The 13,812-nt window shown below is 41.3% G+C and overlaps 2 long non-coding RNA genes across 2 annotated transcripts; one reads left to right on the top strand and one right to left on the bottom strand.

The window, feature by feature from the left end:
- The first annotated feature begins 1,113 nt into the window (after window positions 1–1,113).
- On the top strand, window positions 1,114–2,501 carry LOC142371534 (uncharacterized). Its single transcript, XR_012768059.1, has 3 exons — window positions 1,114–1,263; window positions 2,016–2,146; window positions 2,390–2,501. It is a non-coding gene; the product is annotated as an uncharacterized LOC142371534 (long non-coding RNA).
- Window positions 2,306–4,512, bottom strand: LOC142371533 (uncharacterized). Its single transcript, XR_012768058.1, has 4 exons — window positions 4,192–4,512; window positions 3,480–3,625; window positions 2,819–2,967; window positions 2,306–2,606 (listed from the first exon to the last, which is right to left on the bottom strand). It is a non-coding gene; the product is annotated as an uncharacterized LOC142371533 (long non-coding RNA).
- Between the last annotated feature and the right edge of the window lie 9,300 nt (window positions 4,513–13,812).

Genomic DNA, 13,812 nt, shown 5'->3' with positions numbered 1-13,812 from the left:
AGGTGGGCATACGCCGTATACCTGCGTTCAACGTAGACTACACCACTGATGATAAGGCTTTCATATCACAAACAACATCACAAGATTTTTATCGCCTGGCCACGCCCACATTGTTCAGAGTTTGGAAAGGTTTCTCAATGATTCTTTCAGCATGTTTTAAGAGTAACCTGGCCAAGTTTGGAGCTGTTAGCATTAAATATGTAGGAGGAGTTCGATCAAACACGAATTGTTGAGAAAAAAAGACTTTTCCAAGCACCAACAGGTGGCGGTAACTCTATAAACATACATGTAGGAAAAACATTGCAACTCACTTGATAGTAAAATTATACATCTCTCCAATGCACTTTGCCTATGACAAAAGAAATATATAGAAACAAAAAGATTCCATACATACAGGCATACAGAAATACTTTTCTCCCTCAGCACGCTGTGTGTGCTTAAAGCTGCAGTCGGCAGGTTTTCAAAATTGCGAGTCTAAAGTCGGAAAATTCGAACTGATACAACTTTCAGGTCCCTCCCCCAACCTCTAACAAGCTCCGAATCGCCCCCCAAACCCCTCCCCCTCTGTGGACGAGGTTGTGCACGTGAGTTCACACCAGTGTGAGCGCACACAAGCTGGGGCAGACTCACGCTCAGCAGCGTGTGCACAAGCTGTGATTGACAGGTAGGATTCCTCCACCCTAACTTGATTGGTTAAAAACAGCCGGGAGCGCTCGGTTTTTGCAAGCATGATTACAGGCTTCAGAGGGAGCTACAGAATTCGTTATTTTTTCTAAACAGCCTATTTAATATTCTACTTCCAGAATCCCATGACAGTTCAAGCTAATATGACTAAAAAAAAGTTGCCGACCGCAGCTTTAAAGTTCCCATGGCATGGTATAGTAGCGGCGCTTTAAATGGGCTTTCGGAGGCTTCAGGATGTTATACCCCCAGGCGTTCTCAAAATTCACCCGAAAAACGCAGATTTGGCCTCTTAGAAGAAAGCCGCATTTCAGCGCTCTCTCCAGTGCCGTTTTCCTGATGAGAAGCAAGGAGGAGCGCGAGGGGTGTGTCATGGCTGAATGGGGGCGTGTCTGATTCTCTGTTTTGGCTCCGCGCATGTTAGCTGCCTGCTAGTAGGAAAAAAAAAAAAATAGAAATGGCAGGTGAGCAAACCATCGTACTGTTCGCCTTCGACCCGGAATCGGACCCTGAAGCCGAGGCGCAGGCAGTTCAGCAACAAACTGCAGATCAGCAGCGGCTTCAGCAAAACGTCTCAGAATGGTGAGTTTGAAATGTTATGTCTGGAAACGTTTATAGTTGGGTCGGTCCGAACCACTGAGGTGCGCAGATATAGCAGTGGCTTAGCCTACTGTAGCCTAATTAGAGCAGAAATTGTAGTCACTACATCAGGACTACCTAAAATGTTATTTTTGCTTACAAAACGTATAAGTTCCCAACTTATTTTGCAATGTGGGCACGTATTTGCAGTGCTAACATTTGTGAGTATGGCTGCTGGCATCTCAGTCTCTACACCAAGTAACTTTCTCAATGTCGCCTTGCATTGTACAACAGTAACACTGCCAAAGTATTTCCCATAGTACACATTGCCAACATGCAAATGATTCTCCACCCAGTGTTGACATAAGGGGAGCGATTTATAACCAAGTTTTCTAGACAAAAAGGTTTACATGCTGTAATATACTAAAAAAAAAAAAACATACCTCATCATATCCTGACCAGGTGCTGGATCCAAAGTGTAACTACACGGAATGAAACCTATGCCACATATTTCTGTGTACACCTTTTTTAGTAGCCTGTCTTCACTGGGAACAGCCAGCTGTGCGTTGCCCATGTAGTTATACAGTAACCTATGGCATGCAAAAAACATGATAGTATTCTGACCAGCATGTAATTATTCTCCATGCTCACCTGTTAACTCATTTACTTGCCACTGAAGATGTTTCATTGTTATATTTGCCGGCATTACCTGAAAACAGAATATCATTACACTGCCTTTTTTTTTTAAATAATAGGTGTCAATGTGGAATTTGCGAGATAATGCCCACAGAAAGGGAGAATAGATGCTGCATGGAGATCCCTCAGGTAACATTGTAAACATTTGGATCTACCTGTTTGGCAGTTTACGCCTGAGAAGAACCCATCGGTAAGCGTTGTAAAATAATCACTCATAGCCACATACATAAGACTTTACAGTACACCCACCCAACAGAGCCTGATAATTCAACTATGCAGACAGTATGAAGAGTGTTTGTAGATTTATTTACAAGACATTATTAAAACACAATCAAGAATAATCCATAGGAATATGTAAATATGTACAACATAGCAATAACAGAAGAACAACAACATTCTCTGCAAGTGTAATTTTTTCTATCTGTTCTTCCAGGCGCTTCAGGTATTTGGCCTACAGGCAGTTCGTGGCGTGGTGCTGGGGCTTTTTGGGTCGCCGGATCAGAGTGGTCATTCCTGCCTGTGTGGTCCTGCGTATCCGTGCCGAGTATCCCGATGATGAAGGACACTGCACCGGGTTTAGACTGCCTCGTGTGAAAAATTAGGTCCATCAGGACATCCACATACCCTTTCACACAGAACATTCATACACACTGTACACGCACAACATTTGTATATTTCAGTTAGTCATTTGTACATTTCAATGTTTATTTATATATTTATATTTGTTCTATATATATATTTATGTTTGTTTAGATTTCTATTTCTCACATTTTTTGTATTCCTATTTGTTGGAATTAACCTCAGTAAATTTGATAAAGGCAAAAGTAGTTGGACTTGAATTCTTGAACTTTTGAGGTCTTACCAAAGGTTGGCTTAGTCTTTTGACGTTTGACTGTGCACTCTCCCTTCTTGGATTTGGGAAAGGAGATTTTGAAGAGAGGTACACCGTCTGCTGTCTGGGCCTGTGGTCGGTTTGCATTTTCATTAAAGTGGATCGCCGCCAAGTACAGTCTGAAAGTACAAGAAACAATGTGTAAACGGTGTTTCTCACAGAATTTTCATTTGTCATGGTGGTGGGGGTTAGCTGGTAGAGACACATGCATCATCATGGGAGAGCATATGAAAAGCTCTTTTCCAAAATGCTACAGAAGCTGTTTTTATTACTTTTTTTTTTAAATCTGATTTCAAGCATCAGGAAAGTGATATCAGCTGAGATGGCATTTGAAACATTTAAATGCTGCTTTTAATGGTAGTAACAAATAAAACAATATTTTTGAAAGTAGGTAAAAAACATTTTGGAAAAAGCTTTTCATATATTGTGAAGTTTCATAGGAACTATGATCTGAAAACTCCCTAAAAGTATACATTTTTTGGTAAATCAAATATAAATTACATTCACAAGACAATCTTTTCAGGGGACCTGGTCTAGGTGTTTTGTGCCTTGTAGTGCTGGAGAAACCCGGCTCAATTATGACATTTCAGACAACAAAAACTTTCAACAACTACAAGGTAAAACATCTCACCTGCAAAGCATTCCAATATAAAGAAAGACAACATTCTTCGGTGTGGCTGCAGTCCTAGTGACAATGGGGTCAGTCTGGCAGGCAGCATCCCTGCTCCGGGATGTCTGGATGTGAGCACTTGATGTGCTGGCCAGTGAAGAGTGAACCTGATGCAGACAGAGAGCACACATCTCATGGTTCGAAAGCCGAGCATTACACTCGTGATAAACTGACGTGTCACGACAGATTTGAAGTCAAAACTGTGTTCGAATTGACAGATACATAATGGTGTATGTTCGAGGGAAGTCAGCAAATGTTTGCTAAACACCCTTCACCCAGCCACAACACCCGATCGCATATCACACAGACGCAGAAACGACTCGACGTTAAAAAAAAAGTCACCAAACCGTAACAAATGCTTTCAAAATATAAAGTCACCAATCTAAAGAAAGGCTTACAAAATATGAATTGTTATCGCCGGGGGTCATTTTCCGTGTAACAGACGTATCTAGCCGCAGAACATAACTAGACTTGCTTACCTAAGTATTCATGCTGTATTGGTCAAAAGACAAATGTCTTGTTTTACAACCAATTTTCCAAATCTAACCAGTTTAACAGAGTATTGGTTTTGTAGCGCAGTGTAGGTTTCATGGATAAATACCTCCACAGCTAATGTTGGCTAGTTAGCTGGTACCCATAAAGTGCTAGCGGCTAGCAAATAATTATGACTTACTTGATCGGTGTGGGTAGCTGATGGACCGGCAAGGCTTGGCACTGATCCAGGCTTCAACTTCAGGTGTAGGGCAAAACCTGCCCTGTACTGTCCCAAGTTGTGAAATCATTCCTCTGAAATGTGTCGCGCAAACACTGACGCTCTTTGGAACATGCATGGGCACCTGTCCCTCTAAATGAAATTAGCCATTCCGTTTTCAAAGGGACAGAGGATGGAAGCGGAAACAGATTCTTCTCTTCATCTTCACATCCTGGCACAGTACATTTCGCATGGTAACGTCGTTTGGAAGCCATTGCTGTATCTTCTGTGACTGTCTTAAAGGTCCCATGGCATGAAAATTTCACTTTCAGAGGTTTTTGAGCCTTAAAATGAGTTTCTCTAGCCTCCTTTAGTCACCCCAGTGAGTAGAAATTGCGAAATGTATTCACTGAGCAGTACAGCATTTCCTCCATGTTTTGAACAGAGCGCCTCGAATTGTCTCGTTGACTCAAGGCTCCTGGCGAGCTCATCAAAATTTCCCACCCCCTCTCTCCGCCACGCCCTCTGTCTCCACCCACTGCTGGTAAACTACCTGTATCTTACCCGCCCAACTCATGTGGCGTAGACCGAGACTCGCCACAACCTAAGACAGTCACAGAAGATACAGCAATGGCTTCCAAACGACTTTACCATGCGAAATGTACTGTGCCAGGATGTGAAGATGAAGAGAAGAATATGTTTCCGCTTCCATCCTCTGTCCCTTTGAAAACGGAATGGCTAATTTCATTAGAGGTACGGGTGCCCATGCATGTTCCAAAGAGCGTCAGTGTTTGCGCGACACATTTCAGAGGAATGCTTTCACAACCTAGCCTGGCTGACGCATCCACAATCTCGATGAGATGGTGGTCTGGGAACTAGGTGTGCATTTTCTCGTATTTGAGGCGTGGTTTACGAATGCCTAGAGCCGTTTATTGGGCGCTACGAATGTCTATCAAATGACGTCAGGTTCTTCCCATGCTGCTTTGCGCGCGATTCATAGCCAATTGTATCACTTATACCAGATGACGACAGAAATTCGACGAGGAAGAAGAAAAAAAAGTAAAATAAAAGTAAACTTGCGCTCTAAGCTACTTAAATTGACAACAAAGTAGGCCTATATGCTATATTCTACATGAATTTTTATGTTGTAGAGTTGTGAATTTATTTTAATAATGGAGAAATTGAGCAGCCTTGCTTTATTGTCTACAGTAGTAGATCAACCCTCATCTTACTTTGAAGCTCCCAGCTCCCAGAAGTGACGTCGACGAAGCTTTAGCAGCAGAAAAGCTATCAGGCTTGTGTTGATGATAATAATAAACTCCTGGACTATGTACAAACTTCCAAATGCATCGTTTTGTGAGTACAGACCATATTTGTACTACTGTAGAAGTTTGGTGTCATGACATGTGATTTTAGTGTGGTAATTTTGGAGATACTGCCAGGGTCCGTTAGCGCTTGTACTAAGCTATTCGGGATAACTCAGTAACTCAGCTGATGTTCAGCCAATATAGGAAAAACTTCGGGTGGGCTACTTGGCTGGATGTCACGGTTCAAATGACCCTAGGGTGAATCTACTCCGAAACACTTTCTAAGGCTGCATTGAACGGTAACGTTGTGTCCGCTGTCATGTTGGATTAACGCTCTACAAGCTTCGGTGTAGCGCATAGATGTTGTCATCGTCTTGCTGCCCCCCCCGTTCTGTGATTGGTTCCCAAACTCTGGCAAAAATAAGGGCGGTGGTTTCCAGGCTGACTTTGCAGTGAGAATGAAATCGAGCGCAAAGCAGCATGGGAATTCCCAGGCTATTCACAACCCTACACCTGAAGTCTGGATCAGTGCCAAGCCTTGCCGGTCCATCAGCTACCCACACCGATCAAGTAAGTCATAATTATTTGTAGCCGCTAGCACTTTATGGGTGACAGCTAACTAGCCAACATTAGCTGTGGAGGTATTTATCCATGAAACCTACACTGCGCTACAAAACCAATACTCTGTTAAACTGGTTAGATTTGGAAAATTGGTTGTAAAACAAGACATTTGTCTTTTGACCAAGTATCTTACGTGTAGGGGACTACATAAAGCATGAATACTTAGGTAAGCAAGTCTAGTTATGTTCTGCGGCTAGATACGTCTGTTACACGGAAAATGACGCCCGACGATAACAATTCATATTTTGTAAGTCTTTCTTTAGATTGGTGACTTTATATTTTGTAAGCATTTGTTACGGTTTGGTGACTTTTTTTTTTTTTTTTTTTAACGTCGAGTCGTTTCTACGTCTTTCGTGTGTGATACGCGATCGGGTGTTGTGGCTGGGTGAAGGATGTTTAGCAAACGTTTGCTGACGTCCCTCGAACATACACCATTATGTATCTGTCAATTTGAACACAGTTTTGACTTCAAATCTGTCGTGACACGTCAGTTTATCACGAGTGTAATGCTCAGCTTTCGAACCATGAGATGTGTGCTCTCTGTCTGCATCAGGTTCACTTTCACTCTTCACTGGCCAGCACATCAAGTGCTCACGTCCAGACATCCCGGACCAGGGATGCTGCCTGCCAGACTGAGCCCATTGTCTGTAAATAGGACTGCAGCCACACCGAAGAATGTTGTCTTTCCTTATATTGGAATGCTTTGCAGGTGAGATGTTTTACCTTGTAGTTGTTGAAAGTTTTTGTCTGAAATGTCATTATTGAGCCGGGTTTCTCCAGCACTGTAAGGCACAAAACACCTAGACCAGGTCCCCTGAAAAGATTGTCTTGTGAATGTAATTTATATTTGATTTACCAAAAAATGTATACTTTTAGGGGGTTTTCAGATCATAGTTCCTATGAAACTTCACAATATATGAAAAGCTTTTTCCAAAATGTTTTATACCTACTTTCAAAAATGTTGTTTTATTTGTTACTACCATTAATAGCAGCATTTAAATGTTTCAAATGCTATCTCAGCTGATATCAGTTTCCTGATGCTTGAAATCAGATTTAAAAAAAAAAAGTAATAAGAACAGCTTCTATAGCATTTTGGAAAAGAGCTTTTCATATGCTCTCCCATGATGATGCATGTGTCTCTACCAGCTAACCCCCACCACCATGACAAATGAAAATTCTGTGAGAAACACCGTTTACACATTGTTTCTTGTACTTTCAGACTGTACTTGGCGGCGATCCACTTTAATGAAAATGCGAACCGACCACAGGCCCAGACAGCAGACGGTGTACCTCTCTTCAAAATCTCCTTTCCCAAATCCAAGAAGGGAGAGTGCACAGTCAAACGTCAAAAGACTAAGCCAACCTTTGGTAAGACCTCAAAAGTTCAAGAATTCAAGTCCAACTACTTTTGCCTTTATCAAATTTACTGAGGTTAATTCCAACAAATAGGAATACAAAAAATGTGAGAAATATAAATTAAACAAACATAAATATATATATAGAACAAATATAAATATATAAATAAACATTGAAATGTACAAATGACTAACTGAAATATACAAATGTTGTGCGTGTACAGTGTGTATGAATGTTCTGTGTGAAAAGGGAATGTGGATGTCCTGATGGACCTAATTTTTCACATGCGAGGCAGTCTAAACCCGGTGCAGTGTCCTTCATCATCGGGATACTCGGCACGGATACGCAGGACCACACAGGCAGGAATGACCACTCTGATCCGGCGACCCAAAAAGCCCCAGCACCACGCCACGAACTGCCTGTAGGCCAAATACCTGAAGCGCCTGGAAGAACAGATAGAAAAAATTACACTTGCAGAGAATGTTGTTGTTCTTCTGTTATTGCTATGTTGTACATATTTACATATTCCTATGGATTATTCTTGATTGTGTTTTAATAATGTCTTGTAAATAAATCTACAAACACTCTTCATACTGTCTGCATAGTTGAATTATCAGGCTCTGTTGGGTGGGTGTACTGTAAACTCTATGTATGTGGCTATGAGTGATTATTTTACAACGCTTACCGATGCGTTCTTCTCAGGCGTAAACTGCCAAACAGGTAGATCCAAATGTTTACAGTGTTACCTGAGGGATCTCCATGCAGCATCTATTCTCCCTTTCTGTGGGCATTATCTCGCAAATTCCACATTGACACCTATTATTTAAAAAAAAAGGCAGTGTAATGATATTCTGTTTTCAGGTAATGCCGGCAAATATAACAATGAAACATCTTCAGTGGCAAGTAAATGAGCTAACAGGTGAGCATGGAGAATAATTACATGCTGGTCAGAATACTATCATGTTTTTTGCATGCCATAGGTTACTGTATAACTACATGGGCAACGAACAGCTGGCTGTTCCCAGTGAAGACAGGCTACTAAAAAGGTGTACACAGAAATCTGTAGCATAAGTTTCACTTCGTGTAGTTACACTTTGGATCCAGCACCTGGTCAGGATATGATGGGGTATGGTTTTTTAGTATATTACAGCATGTAAACCTTTTTGTCTAGAAAACTTGGTTATAAATCGCTCCCCTTATGTCAACACTGGGTGGAGAATCATTTGCATGTTGGCAATGTGTACTATGGGAAATACTTTGGCAGTGTTACTGTTGTACAATGCAAGGCGACATTGAGAAAGTTACTTGGTGTAGAGACTGAGATGCCAGCAGCCATACTCACTAATGTTAGCACTGCAAATACGTGTCCACATTGCAAAATAAGTTGGGAACTTATACGTTTTGTAAGCAAAAATAATATTTTAGGTAGTCCTGATGTAGTGACTACAATTTCTGCTCTAATTAGGCTACCGTAGGCTAAGCGACTGCTATATCTGCGCACCTCAGTGGTTCGGACCGACCCAACCATAAACGTTTCCAGACATAACATTTCAAACTCACCATTCTGAGACATTTTGCTGAAGCCGCTGCTGATCTGCAGTTTGTTGCTGAACTGCCTGCGCCTCGGCTTCAGGGTCCGATTCCGGGTCGAAGGCGATTGGCACGATGGTTTGCTCACCTGCCATTTCTATTTTTTTTTCCTACTAGCCAAAACAGAGAATCAGACACGCCCCCATTCAGCCATGACACACCCCTCGCGCTCCTCCTTGCTTCTCATTAGGAAAACAGGGCACTGGAGAGAGCGCTGAAATGCGGCTTTCTTCTAAGAGGCCAAATCTGCGTTTTTCGGGTGAATTTTGAGAACGCCTGGGGGTATAACATCCTGAAGCCTCTGAAAGCCCATTTAAAGCGCCGCTACTATACCATGCCATGGGAACTTTAAGTCGTGGCGAGTCTCTGTCTACTCCACATGAGTTGGGCGGGTAAGATACAGGTAGTTTACCAGCAGTGGGTGGAGACAGAGGGCGTGGCGGAGAGAGGGGGTGGGAAATTTTGATGAGCTCTATCCTGGCATGACGTCATACCAGGAGCCTTGAGTCAACGAGACACTTGGAGGCGCTCTGTTCAAAACACGGAGGAAATGCTGTACTGCTCTGTGAATACATTTCGCAATTTCTACTCACTGGGGTGACTTAAGGAGGCTAGAGAAACTCATTTTAAGGCTCAAAAACCTCTGAAAGTGAAATTTTCATGCCATGGGACCTTTAATTAGCGGCTATAACTTATGAGAGTGTTTGCAGAGTCAGACGCACACACACAGGATGCTGCTCTCTTCACTAACTTTGTCAGTCATCTTGCAAGAATACACCGTGACGTGAACAAACAAATATTGCTGCAAAACCTACTCATCAGATCGTCAGTCGTGGTCTCTCTGTCTGCAGCTTAGCATTGCGAGCTGCAGGGCAAGTGGTTTGGGCACGTCAGGGCAGTGAGGGCAAGTTTCTGTGGATTATGTGATTGACCGAGGGTAGATCTAAATTATTATTATTTTGTAGTATCATTATTATTTTGGGCCACACAGACAGACTTCCTCACACACAATTGTAAAAAAAAATAAAAAATTTTGGCAAAAGGGTACTCTGGGCATAAAGGACCAAAGGGGCAGGTGCTCCTGCAACCTCTGGCCCTCCCACTGCACGTGCCTGCTTATGGCAAAAAGAGTAGTCACATTTCCATTGTTAATTGTGTTCCAGTGTAGACTGATTGTATTCATTAAACATATATATCATCTCAGTTGTTTGAAATTGAGATAAAGACAATATGTTAATGGTTTATGAAATAAAATGTATTGTTAAAATTGTTTTAAAGCCCCAAATATGTCCCGGGTCAATTTGTCCTGAGGGACACCAGAGGGTCCCAAAAGTGAAGACCATACAAGGGTTAAGTGGTAGGAAATAGTGCAAAGGAGTGTTTATCAGTGTGAAAAGGTTGGAACAAATCTCTGTTCACATTTTTAAAGCAAAATATAGTTTAGGCGAAAGCCAGTTGCAGAAATCCTGGTTGAACAGTTTGATGGTGAAAATAAAATAGTGGAATAATCTAAACCTTTTTTGACCAGAATTTATCATTTGACTCGCATATAAAACAGGTTTCTAGGACTGCCTTCTTTCATCTTCATAATATTTTTAAAATCAGGAAAATCTTGTCTCAGAGTGATGCAGAAAAACTGCTCCATGCTTGTGTTACTTCAGGATTGGATTACTGTAATTCTTTATTATTGGGCTGTCCCACATATTCTCTGAAAAGCCTCTAGCTGATCCAAAATGCTGCAGCCAGAGATCTGATGAGAACTAACAGCAGCGCTCATATTTCTCCAGTTTTAGCTTCTCTTCATTGGCTCCCTGTTAAATTCAGAATAGAATTTAAGATTCTTCACAATGACCGTTGGCTTGAATATGGTTGTCACAAACATCAATGCTCCAAACAGGCAGTTTATGTAAAGAATTGCAATGGTAACCATTCTGAAAACGTAGTGTGTGTTCAACAGCCTGAAACACAGGCGTGTTATGGTTATTGTAAAGTGCAGACATGTGATGGATACAATTTCAGACACCAAACACCGTATGTATTTAACGAGCAACCTGCAGAACAGGCAAGACAAAGAGTGTTTACATATACAGGAAAGCTTTGGCGGAAGGAAATGCAGAAGGAAAGAAGTAAAAGAAATTATGCTCGAAATAGTTTGTATGAGGAAAAGCATAAGGCTATGAGTAAATTGAAATATAGGTTACATAGACAGAGTGTCAAGGAAATGAATAGGACCATGTACAGGACTAATGTCAGGTATCAAGCCAAGAAGAAGGAAATGAGTAGGGAAATGAGTGGGACCATGTACAGGACTAATGTCACGTATCAAGCCAAGAAGAAGGAAATCAGTAGGACCATGTAAGGCAAGGCAAGGCAATTTTATTTATAGAGCACAATTCATACACAGGGCAATTCAAAGTGCTTTACAGCTACATAAAATCACAAGAAGGCAATAAAACCATTTAAAAGGAATAAAAAAAATAAAAGAAAGAAATTAAAAAAGAAAGAAATTTAAAACCCATTAAAATAATCATTAATTAATTAAAAAGTGAAGAGTGCAGATAAAATACTTTCAGGTGTCATATTCAGATTCAGAAGTGTTGGCTCATTATAGACCTATATCCAATTTCCCTTTTATGTCTAAAGTTCTTGAAAAAATAGTTGCAGCTCAGCTTTGTGATCACTTACACAGAAATAATCTGTTTGAAGAGTTTCAGTCAGGATTCAGAGTGCATCATAGCACAGAAACTGCACTGCTGAAAGTTACCAATGATCTCCTCTTAGCCTCTGATAGCGGACTTGTGTCTGTGCTTGTCCTGTTGGATCTCAGTGCTGCATTTGATACGGTCGATCACAGTATCTTATTACACAGACTTGAACATGTTATTGGGATTAAAGGAACTGCATTAGGCTGGTTTAAGTCATATTTATCTGATAGATTTCAGTTTGTTCTTGTAAATGAAGAATCTTCCTCACACACCAGAGTAAGTCATGGAGTTCCCCAGGGTTCTGTGCTTGGACCGATTCTTTTTACTTTATACATGCTTCCATTAGGTAACATTATTAGACAGCATGGCATAAATTTCCATTGCTATGCTGATGATACTCAGCTGTACTTATCTATAAAACCAGATGAACCCAATAGGTTGGTCAGACTACAAGCATGTCTTAAAGACATAAAGACCTGGATGACTCAGAACTGTCTGCTGCTAAATTCAGACAAAACTGAAGTCGTTATCTTTGGACCTGAGCGTTTCAGGGAGAAATTGTCTAGCTATATAGTTACTCTAGATGGTATTTCCTTGGCTTCTAGTTCTACAGTGAGGAACCTTGGAGTTATTTTTGACCAGAACTTATCATTTGACTCGCATATAAAACAGGTTTCTAGGACTGCCTTCTTTCACCTTCGTAATATTGTTAAAATCAGGAACATCTTGTCTCAGAGTGATGCAGAAAAACTAATTCATGCATTTGTTACTTCAAGATTGGACTACTGTAATTCTTTATTATTGGGCTGTCCCACATATTCTCTGAAAAGCCTTCAGTTGATCCAAAATGCTGCAGCCAGAGTTTTGACGAGAACTAACAGGAGAGATCATATTTCTCCAGTTTTAGCTTCTCTTCATTGGCTCCCTGTTAAATTCAGAATAGAATTTAAGATTCTTCTCCTTACATATAAAGCTCTTAATGACCGAGCTCCATCATATCTTAAAGATCTCATTGTAAGATATTTTCCTAACAGAGCACTTCGTTCCCAAACTGCAGGTTTACTTGAGGTTCCCAGAGTTTCTAAAAGTAGAATGGGAGGCAGAGCCTTCAGTTATCAGGCCCCTCTATTGTGGAATAAGCTGCCAGTAAATGTCCGGGAAGCAGACACCCTTTCCACTTTTAAGACCAGGCTTAAAACTTTCCTTTTTGATAAAGCTTATAGTTAGGGATGGCTCAGGTGATCCTGAAACATCCCATAGTTAAGCTGCTATAGGCCTAGACTGCTGGGGGGCCTCATCTGACACACCTTTCCTCACTTTACTCTCTTTATGTATATGTGATATTATTATGGTCATTAACTCGTGTTTCCCTGTTCCAACAGATATCCTTTGAATGGTGTTACAGTGCCGCCGCCGCCGCGGCCCCCTCCCCCCTTTCTGTCTTCTCAAACCCCAGCTGGTCGAGGCGGATGGCCACCCTTCCTGAGTCTGGTTCTGCCAGAGGTTTCTTCCTGTTAAAAGGGAGTCGTTTCTCTCCACAGTCGCCTCAGGCACGCTCAGGCCGGGAGATTGGACCGAAAAACAAAATGTTTTCAGTGCAATCTGTTGGTTTTCTTAGCTAGGAAATTGTTTTTGAATTGGCTCTATATGAACGAATTGGATTATTTTATGAATTATGATTATTATTAATTAATTGAATTCCAATTGGCTTGAATTGGACTTAGTATCTAAGTGCCTTGAGATGACATTTGTTGTATTTGGCGCTATAAAAATAAAAATGAATTGAATTGAATTGAATATGCACAGCTAAATAGAACTGTTTTCATCCTGGATTTAAACATTGTCAGAGTTGAGGCCTGTCTCACATCTTCTGGAAGACTGTTCCAGATTTTAGGGGCATAAAACTGAAACGCAGCCTCACCTTGTTTAGTCCTGACTCTGAGCACCAGCAGGAGACCCCTCCCTGAGGTTCGCAGAGCCCGAGTTGGTTCATATGGCTCTAACATGTCAGAGATGTACTTTGG

This window comes from Odontesthes bonariensis, chromosome 21 (genome assembly GCF_027942865.1).
Source record: "Odontesthes bonariensis isolate fOdoBon6 chromosome 21, fOdoBon6.hap1, whole genome shotgun sequence".
NCBI lineage: Eukaryota > Metazoa > Chordata > Actinopteri > Atheriniformes > Atherinopsidae > Odontesthes > Odontesthes bonariensis.
Note: the sequence above shows the minus strand (reverse complement) of the source record. Positions and strands in the feature narration are given on the sequence as shown.